The following is a 13,998-nucleotide window of genomic DNA, read 5'->3' as shown; positions in this document are numbered from 1 at the left end:
TTAGAGCACGATAGAGTTGAGTCGTAAGATAATTCAAGATCCCCGATTTCGGCAACAAATATAAAGAATCATACAATTTTACAGCACAGCATGAGGCTGTTCTGTCCATTGTTTATGGGCTAACTCTCTGAAATAGCTAACTGCCTCATTCTGTTCCCATCACTAACCCCCCCTACCCTTTTCTTTATTTACTGCTCAAGATGTTATTTTTAAAAGCTGCTATGGATTCCGGTTCCACCACTGTTCTGCTAAGGTATACCATTCCGTTACAATCTGTAAAAGTGAATCCTAACCTAACATTTCCCTGACAATCTTAAGTTTGTGCTCCCCAGTTAAAAAGTCACCAGCCAGTGGGAGTGGCTCTTTTCCCAATGTACCTTCCCAAAACAGCTCATAATTTTGAACACCTCTACTGGACCTCCTCTTAAATGTTCTCATGAAAAGACCCCCAGAATTTCTACTGTCCCATCCAACTAAAACCTCTCGTCCCTGAGTCTCTTTGTACCTTCTCAACATCCTTGATATTTGCCTGATCAGGCATCTCCAAAGTGGACACAATACCACAGCCTTTTTCTTTCTATCTGACCATATGTGAGCTGCAGACTAAGCCAGTGATTTGCCATTGCCTCTTTGCTTCTGTCTGTACTTTATACTTCTATTCCAACATCCAGTATCACATATGTCTCTTACTATGGCCTATTAAGGCCGTTAACTTCTCTACCTAGGTTTAAGTATTTGTGTGATGGAATCATGGGAACATGAGTTCTGGCATTCTTTTAGATTATGGCTGATCTGTACCTTAACCCTTTTTATTCACCTTTAATCCATATCTCTTGATACCTGTACCTAACAAAAATCTCCCAGGGCAGGATTTTACATCCCATACGTGGACGCGCGCTCGTCCCGATCAGGCGTAAAATAGCACGGGATGAGTCCGGGCGAGTGTCCCAACGTCATCGCGCACTCTCGCGATATTTCAGCGCGCCCGCCGACAATTAAGAGGCCCATTAAGGCCATTAATCAATTAATTAAAAGCTACTTTCCCGCTGCCTGTCCAACCTTATGGTTGGCAGGTGGGCAAATCAGCCAGGCAGCCTTTGGGCTTTTTAGGAAACCTCGTCCACGGGGCGGGCTGAGGTTTCCAATATTCTTTTTTTTTTTTTACGTTTCGACAGCATTTTCACTTTGTCTTGGTTCATGTGAGTGAGTCCCATGTGGGATCATGTTTTTCACATTTTCAAAATCTTTATTCTTGATTTTTACAATGTTTCCGCTCCCTGAGGCAGTTCCCCCGCTCCCCCCGCGCACGCTCAGGCTTTGGCGCTCCCCCTCCTCTCGCCCCCCACCCCACCCCACCCACCCCAGCAGCGCTGAGCTCTTCAGCACGCCTCCCACACTGGCTGCCCGTTCATTTGCCAGCCAGCGTGAAATTGTGGTCGGGGCCAATCGCGGGCAGTGGGACCGTTTCCCAGCTGCTCCCGGGCACTCCCGCCTGCCGCTCCTGCCCAACAACCCAAAAATCCCACCCCCCAATATCCCTCTGGCCCTCCTACCACTTAGTGAGTATGTGCACTCCTTATTCTTTCTTCCAAAATGTACTGTATTCCTCATAAGTATCTATCTCATTCCCATCGCCACATTATAGGAAGGATGTGATTGCACTGGAGGGGGTGCAGAGGAGATTCACCAGGATGTTGCCTGGGATAAAACATTTAAGTCATGAAGAGAGGTTGGATAGACTTGGGTTGTTTTTGTTGGAGGAGAGAAGACTGAGGGGCGACCTGATCGAGGTGTACAAGATTATGAGGGACATGGACAGGGTAGATAGGGAGCAGCTGTTCCCCTCAGTTGAAGGGTCAGTCACGAGGGGGCATAAGTTCAAGGTGAGGGGCAGGAGGTTTAGGGGGGATGTGAGGAAAAACCTTTTTACCCAGAGGGTGGTGACGGTCTAGAATGCACTGCCTGGGAGGGTGATGGAGGCGGGTTGCCTCACATCCTTTAAAAAGTACCTGGATGAGCACTTGGCACGTCATAACATTCAAGGCTATGGGCCAAGTGCTGGTAAATGGGGTTAGGTAGGTAGGTCAGGTGTTTCTCACGTGTCGGTGCAGACTCGATGGGCCGAAGGGCCTCTTCTGCACTGTGTGATTCTGTGATAAAGTTGTCTCTTTCTGAGAAACTAACAACTACACATCAGATTTAAAAGAATCTCTAGTGTTCCATGTAAATTATGTAGATTCCACACAAACATATCTAACACCAACTGGGGGCAAGCATATTAGGATTGGCAAGGATGCATTGTTATGACCAGGTGAGGAGGGGTGAGCAGGCTCCCCTCTATTCAAACTCCTCAATTTGTCACAACAAAGGTTTAAGTTTCTCCCAATCAGAATGTATTTTACTGTTTAAGTTGTGCGCAATAAGGAGCCAATCAAACAAGGTTTTCTTGAGTCAAAGAAAGAGCAAATTTATTAACCACTGAACCTGAGAATCTGAGTATTGCTGAGCAAAGTGATTTCTTTTTGTCAAAGCTTTGCATCTTGCACTCATCAGGACAATTCGCAAGAATACCAAATGTAAAGGGATCAACAATTTATACTGTATGAGAAGAGAGTGCTGATTGTTTGGCAAGTGGACTCTGATTGGTAGAGACGTTGCCATGGAGAATACACCACCAGTGGCAATGCCCCTACTACTTGCCAACCAATCTTCTCATACAATGTAAATTGTTGTTCCCTTTGCATTTGGTATTCTTCCGAATTGTCCTGCTGAGTGCAAGATGAAAAACTTCAACAAAAAGGCAATACCTGAGAAAAATAATAAAGATGCCACCACAAGCATTTGGCCCTTATGCAATCATTCAGGCACGCACACACGCATACAGATCAGATATAAGGGGAGTTAGAATCCAAATAAAAAAAGGTAAAAGAATAAATGGTTAAGTGTCCTTTGATTGTCCTAGAGACATAGATTTTAAACGTTCTGGCCGATTTGGATTAGGTGGTTTCTTGGTTGCAGTTAGATGTAGAAGATTATTACGAGATCTCAGCTCACTGGTAGGTTTCTGGTAGAGTTGTCTTCTTGAACCAGGCGACACTCTTATTCCAAAAGAGAGAGAAGGAGAGAGCTCTCAGCGTGTTTCTTCTGCTGAAGACTTTCTTGACAATGCCTGTGTCACTTTGCAATCCCTCTCTAGTGGCTGGCAGCCTTCTCCTTCACCAACTGTGTATTTCCGAGAGGTTTTGGGTGGGTCTATCTGTAGCAGCTATTGTTTCAACACTCAGTAATTTGCATTTTTAATGTCTCTTCCTTAGATGAGTTTCAATGGGTGTCGGGATAATAGGAAATGTCTCTCTCTTCACACTCCCCTGAGGGTGATTTTTGTTGGTTTCTCACCTCCACCTTGGAATGTGGCATTGCATTTTAAGCAGTTTGTTCTGTCTCAGTTCAAACTGCAACATTTCTAGTCAGTTGAAAGTTGAAAAATCATATTAGGCTTGTAACAGCATTACACAACAAGGGTTTCATGCATTTATTTCCTTCATGTCAATGGATGCTGCTTTCAATTATCAACTAAATGAATGTCTGTTCAGCAAATTCAAACAAAGGTCTGAATCAACCAAGTATCTAGTGTTATGTTGTCCTATATATTCGATGGGCCAAATGGTCTACCCCTGCTCCTATCTTTTCTGATCTTATGATATATATTTATGAGTACATCATAAGAAAGAAACCCACACAAGGCGGATTAAGATTATTTGTCTCAAAATAAAGGGAATTGTGGACTGTGCAAAGAATTTCTATATACACATCAAGAAGGAAAGTAATAAAAATAGTAAGAAGCACACAAGAGCAAAAGAAACCAGGTAATCAATGTGACTAATAGCATCTATTAAAATCAAAGGAAACTAAGTGTTCTGAGAGAAGTCAGGCATCAATTGTACTATAAACACTGGACTAAACAAATATCCATCCGGCTGTTTATTTTGTCCATTTCCCCCAAGCAGATGAACTGAAAAAGATAGATCTTGACGCAGGTGGCTTCAGATTCATAAAAGCTGCTGCATGAATATTCCTAGTTATGTACCTTTTGTACAGGGGTGTGAAGAAGCTCCTGTGGAGCATAAACACCAGTATCGACCTTCTTGACCAAACAGCTACAACGCAAAGAATTTATAATACTTGTAATTGAGACTGAAACACAGAATAGAATCGCTATACTCAGATGAATGTGGATATTTGTTGGGCTACACATGTTGCCTTGCAAAGTTTCTCAATAAAGGCATCTTTATAAATTGATTTTTTAAAATTCATTTATGGATGTGGGCATCACTGGATGGGCCAGCACTTATTGTCCATCCCTAATTGCCTTGGAGAAGGTAGTGGTGAACCACCTTCTTGAACCGCTGCAGTCCATGAAGTCTAGGTACACCCACAGTGCTGTTAGGGAGGGAGTTCCAGGATTTTGTCCCGGCCACAGTGAAGGAACGGTGATATATTTCCAAGTCAGGATGGTGCATGGCTGGAAGGGGAACTTGCAGGTGGTGGTGTTCCCATGCATCTGCTGCCCTTGTTCTTCTAGGTGGTAGAGGTTGTGGGTTTGGAAGATGCTGTTGATAGGAGCATTAGTGAGTCACTGCCCTGCATCTTGTACACGGTACACATTGCTGCCTTTGTGTGCTAGTGATGATGGGAGTGAATGTTTAAGGTGGTGGATGGGATGCTGATCAAGCAGGCTGCTTCGTCCTGGATGGTGTTAAACTTCTTGAGTGTTGTTGGAGCTGCACTCATCCAAGTAAGTAGAGAGTATTACATAACACTCCTGAGTCATGCCTTGTAACTGGTGGACAGGCTTTGGCAAGTCAGGAGGTGAGTTACTCACTGCAGAATTTCTAGCTTCTTATCTGCTCTTGTAGACAAAGTATTTATATGGTTGGTTCAGTTAAGTTTCTGGTGAATGGTAACACCCAGGATGTTGATGTTAGGGCATTCAGCAGTGATAATTCCATTGAATGTCAATGGGAGAGAATCAGAATCTCATTGTTGGAGATGGTCATTGCTTGGCCCTTGTGTGATGCAAGTTTTAGCCAAAATCTAGTAACGTTTTTCTGTGGCAGTTGTCCTGGGGTTAACAATATTCATTTATAATTAGGATCTGTGATCTAGTACATTCAAATAAAATATCGTATAGTTTTGGTATGTAAAATAGCAGCAAAATTTACAAAATATGTGCTTATATACCTGTATTTAATCTAATATTTATTAATGCAATTTCTAACATTGCAATCTCCTTCAGGCAACACGACATGAAACATGTCTAAAATATGGAGAATATGAAAGGCTAACATTACCAGAAAAGTTTACAGTTTGGTGCTCATTTTATAACAAGTGTCACGGTGAGGTTAGCCTCAAAATAGGCAGCCAGAAGAGTATAGGTGCACATAATCTACAAAATGCACTTTTTATAATATTACAGCCTCACTGCCACACAATTGTGTGTTTCGAGATAGTAGTTGAGTCGTTATTTTAAGTATTTATTTTCCTTGCAAGACTTCAAAATAGCTTTCTACGTTATGTGGTAAATACTGGTTTTGCAGTTTTTCAAAGTTCTATCATGTTTGGTGCAATCAATCCATTGCTAAATTATATATCAATGCATTTTAGCATTAATGTGACACATTGATACTATTAATTCATTTACACAATTCTTTCAAACTACAGTTTAACTTTTGCGATATATTGGGTTCATAAAAACTGCATTACGCTATACTTAGATTAAATTTAAACAATAAGTTCTAGCTTTCTAGCTGTGCTGATCTTGCTTCAAAATTTTGCTCTGTGCACAAGCAATTGGAATTCTGAATAAGAGTTCAATTTTTGTTTCCACCAGTTCGGCACAATGCTGCTTAAATTTCTCTGGTTTTTGTAACTAAGAAGTATTTTTTTTCTAATTTCCTTTCACCTATGTTGGGAAGGAAGCAAGTCCCTGAGTTGCAGTTATTAACAGCTGAAACATTACTTCCTGCTTTTTATGCTTCTACTATCTTACTCACCTGCTTACTAACATTTATTTTTCCATTGAGCTAAACCCCTGGCGGAAAATGTTGTCCCGAGCAATCGTCTCCTACCTTTTTCTGACAAATTATTCACATGTAACTCTCTCCTCCTACTCGTTATTCTCACTGACACTGTTATGGCACAGCCGATGGTAAATGCCGAGTTGTTCAAATCCCAAAGGGAAACTTGAAACAACTGCCACAACTTGTTTGCAATTTGTATAATTTTCGAGACGCGTGCCCAAGACCACCAAGTCTTATAGGTCTTTGTGAAACTAAGTTAAACATTTAATAATAAGAGAAATTATTTAAATACATGCATAGGTCTACAAATTACTACTACGATAACTTCTAAATCCCCTAATCAATCTAAATTCCAGTTACACTTTTGTTAAGGCAACAGTAGGACACAGATTTTAAAAGACCCAGGCAAAGAAACATAATACCCTGACCAAGTCGAGTACGAAGTGAGTTCTCTTCACTTCGGTCCCTGGAGACAGCAGCTTGAGGCATAGATGCTGAAGGCTTTTTCACACTTGTTAGATCTTAAAAATGCCTTCCCTTACAAACCGTCTCCTCTCCTTTAGACATATCTTCCTCTTTGAATGCGAATACCCATTGTTTCACTATGTCTTTGGACTTTACCTCCCTGATAATAAAAACCTCTCATAGCACTAAGTTTTACCAGTAACTTTGGGAAAAATAAACACACTGTTTCTAAACTTCACCTGGCTAGGTGACACATTTCACTCCCTCTTTTGTAAACAACCTAGTCTGGTTTATTCAAAATGCAAATGTTCCTTTGACACCAATATTTCTAAACTTGCCCATGTTTACCTTTTTAACATTTCAAACCTAACTTTTCTTCTCACATCAAAAGCACCCAGACTAGCTGCCTCTAATTCAATTAAGTCTCACACACACACACACACACACACACAGAGACACATATAGACACATAGACAAATTGCACAATTACTCTATTTTACAATAAATTCCAATAATATTATGAGAATTATTACATCTTCCTGGCAACACTTAAATTATTCCTTGGGGTGGTTGCAGTTGTCACTAAACAGATTCGATTGAAATTTCTTCCTCAACCATTTTATATGATGTTGTGACACAAATGAAGCATTTTTGTCTGTGAAGTAATATAGTAATATAGTTCCTTTCTCTGTCATGTAAAACAGGCACTTTCCCAGAAAATGGGTTAACTTGAATTGATGCATGATAGTCCCAGAATAGTGATTTATATCCACAACAAGTATCCATGCCATTCAATTCAAATACAAGTGTTCTATTGCTTGCTCTGAATGGCAGACCTGTGTGAGTTTTGGAGGTACATATGAAAATGTTCTTTGTACCTGTCATGTTTTTGGAACTTTAGTCCAGCCTGCCTTGTTCCAATTCATGATCCATCTAAAACTACCAGACAGATATAAATATTCAGGGTCCTTGCACCAAATCAAGTTCGCAGTGAAGTTAATGCAGCAGATGTGATTGTTATTTGGCACTCCAAGGGAGGGGGGTGTAAGTCTACATCGATACTGTTCACATATTAATTCGCAGTTTAAAATATCGGCTTGGCAGGTTTTAGTTTAAGCCACAGTTTTAAAGACCATCGAAAGTCAAAGAAGGTAATAGAAGGACACACAATGGTCTGAATTTTACCAGTCCTCTGGGGACAGGCTGGGAGTCAGTGGGCCTGTAAAATGATGAGGGAAGGCAGGGGGTTGGAGTGCCAGCCATCTACCCACCGCCATGCCATCTTGTCAGTGGAGGGGAAGGTGATGCACGGCCCTCATGCGCAGGGGCCAACTGAACCACTTAAGTGGTTAATTAAAGACTTCTTCCTGCTGCCACTGGCATTTTACCAGGGTTGGGTAGGCCCTACACCATGTGGGGAGACCGTCAGTTAAACCCTAGCAGCCTACCAGTGGGCTTGGGGGTGGGTAGTGGGGGGCGGTGGGTACCCTCCTGTTTGGGCACTATTTGGACCTTGGAGGTGTCCTACCAGCAGCAATGATGCCGCCTACCTTCACCAATCCCAACCCCTCACCAACGCCTGCCTTACTGGCCCCAGTACCCACGAACCACACTTACCCATTTGGGAAGGCGCTATCCTTCCAGGGAGTCCTCTTCCTCCACTCTCAGTGGCACTACCAAGAATGTTGAGCACTTGTTGGGGGCGATCTGCTGTCCTTAGTACGGCCGGCTGCCCCAGCGGCAAACAATTAGTTGCCTTTGCACCCTCCCCCCTTAAAATGCGGCTCTGAGTCCTACAGATGCCCAAAGTGGGGTCACTCCCCCGCTTTCAGGCCCATCACAGGGATCCCGCTGCTAGAACAAAATTCCGGCCAGTATAACCGGTAAGCTGAAGGAAAGTGGTAAGAGTTTTCTGTTCAAACCTTGGTGTCTGTGACAAATTACTTTGATCTTAGGCAGGTTAAGGCATACTCCAGCTCATATGATGTGGCCTAAGATACTTCACCTTAGCAAAGTAACTGGAGTAAAAGTTCCCCCCCCCACCACCCGCCAAAAAAAAACAGAGGTTTTAACTGATTTGAAATAAATAGGTTAAAATGACCACTAAAAAGCAGCAACAGTAATTTTAGGCAAATACATTAAACAGTCATTCACTCCTTCACTTAGTATAATTACAGGGTCAAACCATTTCCTTTCTGTGTGTCATTTTCCACGGTGCTCCACTCTCTACCACACGAGTACGGTCTTTTAAATTTCCAACACTGGCTTTCTGTACAGTTTCTATGTGAGATCGGCAACGCCTGGCGTTATGGGGAGATTAGGGGCTGAGATTTTCCAACTCATTTCGCCAGGGTCAGATATCACCTATTAAAAAAGCAAGACTTTCAACTTATCAGCAGAGACTGGATTTTGTAGGTAAAAAGATAGCATGCTTACTCACTGTGGTGGCCTATTCTCAAAGAGGAATGCTGCTGTACTGGCGAAATTAGAGTTACTGAGTGTGAGAATGTCAGACAGCTGAATACAGAACGATTAATATAATCATTAACCCAGGGTTTGACTGAGTCATTGTGAGGATCAATAATGTTTTGCAGCTGGTCCCTCAACATATTCATTATTGGCGCTCATTAGTTGAACATAAGTACTAGATTAAATTTCATTATGTGTTTTCCTCTTTTTCCAAAGCTTGCCCTTTAAGGGAGATCGATCAGAATCATGACCAATGTTTTTGGAGGTTCGGACCAGGTTGCCTATTTCCAAACTGCTCCATCTTTTGCTATTTCCCCACCCCCTTTTTCGAGTCACTCTCCCCACGCCTGAAATCTAGAAGCTGATCTCTTACCTCAAACTCTCACATCTGTCGCCCAGACCTGACAGAATCTGTGAGGTCTGCCTGAAGGCGAATCAGATACAGAGAGAAAAAAAACTCCTGAGGATAAATCTAGAGGTTAACGTTGATTCCGCTATCCTTCCACATCTTTCTGCTTGGACTTAATCTGCCGCCCTTCAGCAGCGCACTTCCAGCACGAACCTCCGCGGTCGCAGTTCCCACTGCCTTCCCCACTCGGGCTTACAAAGAAAGTGTTTACAACTCATCCACTTGATCGTCATCACAAGACACTTTCACATGGTTCCTGTTACAGTCTGCAAGGACCCATTGAACCAGCTGCTGTTGAAAACGCTCTGACTGTGTAATCACTCTCTAGGTTCATTGGCAAAGTGATGAATGAGCCTTTTCATCACCATGGTCAGAATAATGTCCATCTAAATTACTGCTCAACTCTTAAAGCCTCGACCCCTTGTAAAACTATTAAAAGTCAGACCCTTATGGAGAACAGTGCAGAGTTGGTATGATACAGTTGGTAATAGTTCATCCACAACGAACCTTCCACAGGAATGCATGAATAAACTTATGGAATCGGAAAAGGATCTAACGTGTGGAACGCTTTCAGAAGAGGAAACGCTCATGACCTTTCACATTATTAACATCAGTTTTAAAGTATATTTTTGAACCAGATTTAGGGAGCGGGTACGCCCATCGGGAATATTTTTTTAGCACGAGGCGTACGCAGAGGACTGTAATGAACTTGCTTTTCCTAATTAGAGAAATAAACAAATGCTAATCGCTTTCTCAGGAATATTGGCAGGAAACAGCAGCTGAATCCAACGTCGTGAAGAAGCGAATTAAACCAAGCTGGGTTCCGAAAGAAGTGAAAAGCCATAGTGGCGTCCCAAGCTGAACCTGGCCAGTTCCAGATAAGTAGAAATTCGCTCTGAGGTGAAGAAAAATCCATCAATAAATATTGGAAGTGCTGAAGCGACGCAGAAGGAGAATCAGCAAGTGAAAGAGAAAGATTAATAACCACATGAATGTGACTATTCTGATGAGATATTAGTCTATCTTTTTATTCCAGATGTTGATTGGATTGCTGAGCATTTCCGACATCTGTTTTAATTTGGGAACCGCTCGATTTGACCGAGTTTAAGTTCAAGAAGTATCTTGCTTAGGGGGAGGGATGATTTCAGTTTATGATTGTGGGCTTTTTTTTATTGAATCCTTCTCCACTCTCTTGGCAGTGGAAAGGGTTAATGAGTATATAAGTCGCTGCCTGTGGATGAAGCAAGGGGAATGTTCACACTTCTCTAAAATTATATTGTCTTTTCAGTGATCAACCCTGTGTGTGTGTGGCGTGTTCTGCAGTTTCACCAGCTCACTTGGTCCAGGAGTATCTGCTCCAGCCCCTAACAGTGTGGAGAAAAGCCTGCCCCACTGTATTGAAGCTGAGGGGTGAGCTTTCTCTATTGTTACTGAAGGGTTGCTGAATCGGGAGAAGTCTGAATCCTCACTCCGACAGCACACTTACCCCCATTTCTTTTTCAAATGGAAGCTAGTGGGCACAGCTGCTGTCATCTGATTTTCAAACAATAAACGGATGGAAGTTCTTGTCGTTGAGACTTTCCCTTATGAAGGAAGGAAAGTAAGAACATTAGAAATGGGAGGGAGGCCATTGGCCCCCTGAGCCTGCTCCGCCATTCAGTAAGATCATGACTGATCTTATTTTGGCCTTAACTCCACTTTCCTGTCTGCCCCACTTACCCCTTGACTCCCTTGTAGATTGAAAATTTGTCTCACTCAGCCTTGAATATAAGACATTCGGAGCTTTGAGGCGGAATAGACACACTGGTCAGTATGGGGATTGAACCCGGGCCTTTGGAACTATTAGCAACACCATCTAACCATCTAACCGGTCAATCCTGGCCAATTTATATAGCCCCTTTCTCCACCTCAGGGCATTCCAACTGTTTTACAGCCAGTAAAGTGCTTAATGTATTCCCTTTTGTAATGGTGTCCTGGCGGGTGTGAGGAGCAACAATATGGTGAGAAGGACAAAAATATGCTTCACGCCGTCGTGAAACCAGTTTGCGATCGTCCACTCCGCCCGTCAATGGCGGGTCGCATTCCCTGTCACCGCACATCGGGAACTTAATTTCAATACTTTAGCATCTCATTATAAGCCCAGCACACTGGGGTCATCCCCCCCACGCTGGATCACCCAATCACACTGTGTGTTTCACAACTGCGCCTAAGTGACATGCACCTGGTGAGCTGCTCTTCCCTCGGGGACTTCGAGATTTGTTTGTCTACCTTGTTTCAGGCAGCACTCGGGGTCACCAGCGCCAGGCTTCACAGGCAGCACCACATCACTTTTAGGGGGTGCTCACGGGCAGGTCTCTACCCACCAGATCAGCCAAACGGCGGGGATAGCTTTTCAATGGCTGCAGGGCGAGGACTTGCTTGGGGAAGGGGGAGAAGATGCCTCAGGCAAGGGCAGAGGCTGCAGGGTGAGGGCTGGGACAATAGGTGCAAAAACCTGCTATTGCAGCTGGCGGGTAAAACGACTTTTTTCCCGCCCGCTCCTGCATTTTGTGCAAATCTGGGACGATTCCGCCCAATGTCTTTCACAACAGGACATCCCAAAGTGCTTCACAGCCAATGAGGTATGTTTGCTGTGCAGACACTGTTGTAATGTTGGAAATGTGGCAGCCAAATTGTGCACAGAAAGTCCCCACAAACAGCAGTGTGACAGTGACCAGATCATCTGCTTTTGTGATGTTGAGTGAGTGATAAATATTGACCAGAAAACTGGGGATAATGCACGGTTTCCTCTTTGAAACAGTTGCCCTCTGATCTTTTACACAACCCGAGTGGGCAGACTTGGTTTAACATCTCACCTGAACGGCTGAGAGTGCAGCACTGGAGTGTCAGCCGAGATTGTTGTGTCGAACTCCAGGACAGGAACTTGTACCCCCAACTTTCAGACTCAGGGACAAGAGTTGCCACCACCTGAGCCATGGCTGACACTGATGCACAACCATTTCTGTCTACCTGAAGGGGAGCATCCAAGCAGGGGATGGGCATGGAGGAAAAGAGAATGCAGTGTGTCTACTGCTTCACATCCCACTAATTTTGGTAGTTCACATGACTAGACATGACATTTACTTAACTTGAATGTAATGTTTCATGTTTCTAATTCACTAGAAATAAGGAAGGCTTGTTTTTTTTCACTTAAATGTTTAAGGATTTTCGCTGTAAAGCTATGTACCACAAGCAAGAAATTAAGGGCAGAACTGTCCCAGATTGCACAGGCTATCTCCACCCTGCTGAGGATGTCAGGGCAGCACCTAGAAGTTTAAGTTCAAAAGTTAAGAAATTCTGATCGCAGTTGGTTGCACGGGTAAACACATTTTGTCACTTTACAATCTGAAAACCTGTCCACTTTCACTGAATAATATGTAATGGTGTCTTTCAGCTTCATTGACAGGCTTCACGAGTCCTCCCTCTGCATCCTCCACCCCGCCAAAGTTAGCAGTTCAGCTGCAGGCAGCCGGCCCATGAGAGATTCTGGAGGGAGATGTGTGTGTGTGTGTGTGGCAGCGCCTTTCGGAGCCACATGCAAGCTCTCTCCCGCACAAGAGGATCCTTCACCAATCACAGTCATCTCACTGTCCTGAGCATTTTCAGTGCTGCCTGTTGGGGTTCACTTTCAGTTGTCCATCTGAGCCGACCTGCATCTTCGCCCACCCCCTGATCACACTCCCAGGCAGCTCCTGTCCTCACCCAACACAATTCTCATTTCATTTTTGATTTAGCCAGCATTGTAGTGCTACAGTTCTTCTTGAGCTCCCCCATTCTTCTCCCTGCCCCAGTCACCATTCCCTTTCCCCTAGCACTGTTGACCCCCGGCATCCACTTCCACCTCCTCACCGTGACCCAGCAGCCACAACCCTTTTCCTTCGGGGATGTCCAGGTGAACGGTGAGGATGGTTGGTGGGGACTTGGAGGCAGACACAGACCCGGGGGGTGGGGGCGGAGGGGGGGTGGGAGGAGGACATTAGGGGGGTCAATCTGGATGGGGGTGGGATTTTCCGGAAGGAAGGGGATGTGGACGGGTGTGTGGGACGGGTGTGTTTTAGGGCGGGTGTGTTTCAGGGCGGCTGTGTTTTGGGGTGGGAGTGTTTTGGGGCGGGTGTGTTTTGGGGTGGGTGTGTTTTAGGGAGGGTGTGTTTTAGGGCGGGTGTGTTTTGGGGTGGGTGTGTTTTAGGGTGGGTGTGTTTTAGGGTGGGTGTGTTTTAGGGTGGGTGTGTTTTAGGGTGGGTGTGTTTTAGGGTCGGTGTGTTTTAGGGTGGGTGTGTTATGGAGCGGGTGTGCTTTGGGGTGAGTGCGTTTTGGGGTGGGTGTGCTTTGGGGTGAGTGCGTTTTGGAGTGTGTGTGATTTGGAGTGGGTGTGCTTTGGAGTGGGTGCGTTTTGGGGTGGGTGTGTTTTGGGGTGGGTGTGTTTTGGGATGGGTGTGTTTTGGAGCGGATGTGTTTTGGGGTGGGTGTGTTTTGGACCGGATGTGTTTTGGAGTGGGTGTGTTTTGGGGTGGGTGTGTTTCGGGCTGGGTGTGTTGT

General features: G+C 44.2%; 1 protein-coding gene across 6 annotated transcripts in view; it reads right to left on the bottom strand.

The window, feature by feature from the left end:
- Nucleotides 1-13,998, bottom strand: part of LOC144685413 (serine/threonine-protein kinase Nek6-like) — a 344,126-nt gene that overhangs the window by 265,314 nt on the left and 64,814 nt on the right. The window contains exon 1 of one of the 6 annotated variants that reach the window (XM_078549869.1): nt 9,388-9,641. The exons of 3 other annotated variants lie outside the window; for them this stretch is intronic. The gene's annotated coding sequence lies outside the window, so the exon portion shown is untranslated. Of the gene's footprint in view, nt 1-8,162; nt 8,550-8,981; nt 9,051-9,387; nt 9,642-13,998 lie in introns of those variants that run through there. 2 more of the 6 variants (XM_078549871.1, XM_078549873.1) reach the window with 2 other exon arrangements.

Source organism: Cetorhinus maximus, chromosome 10 (genome assembly GCF_964194155.1).
Source record: "Cetorhinus maximus chromosome 10, sCetMax3.hap1.1, whole genome shotgun sequence".
Classification (NCBI taxonomy): domain Eukaryota; kingdom Metazoa; phylum Chordata; class Chondrichthyes; order Lamniformes; family Cetorhinidae; genus Cetorhinus; species Cetorhinus maximus.
The sequence above is the reverse complement of the archived record's forward strand: the minus strand, read 5'-3'. Positions and strand labels throughout refer to the sequence as shown.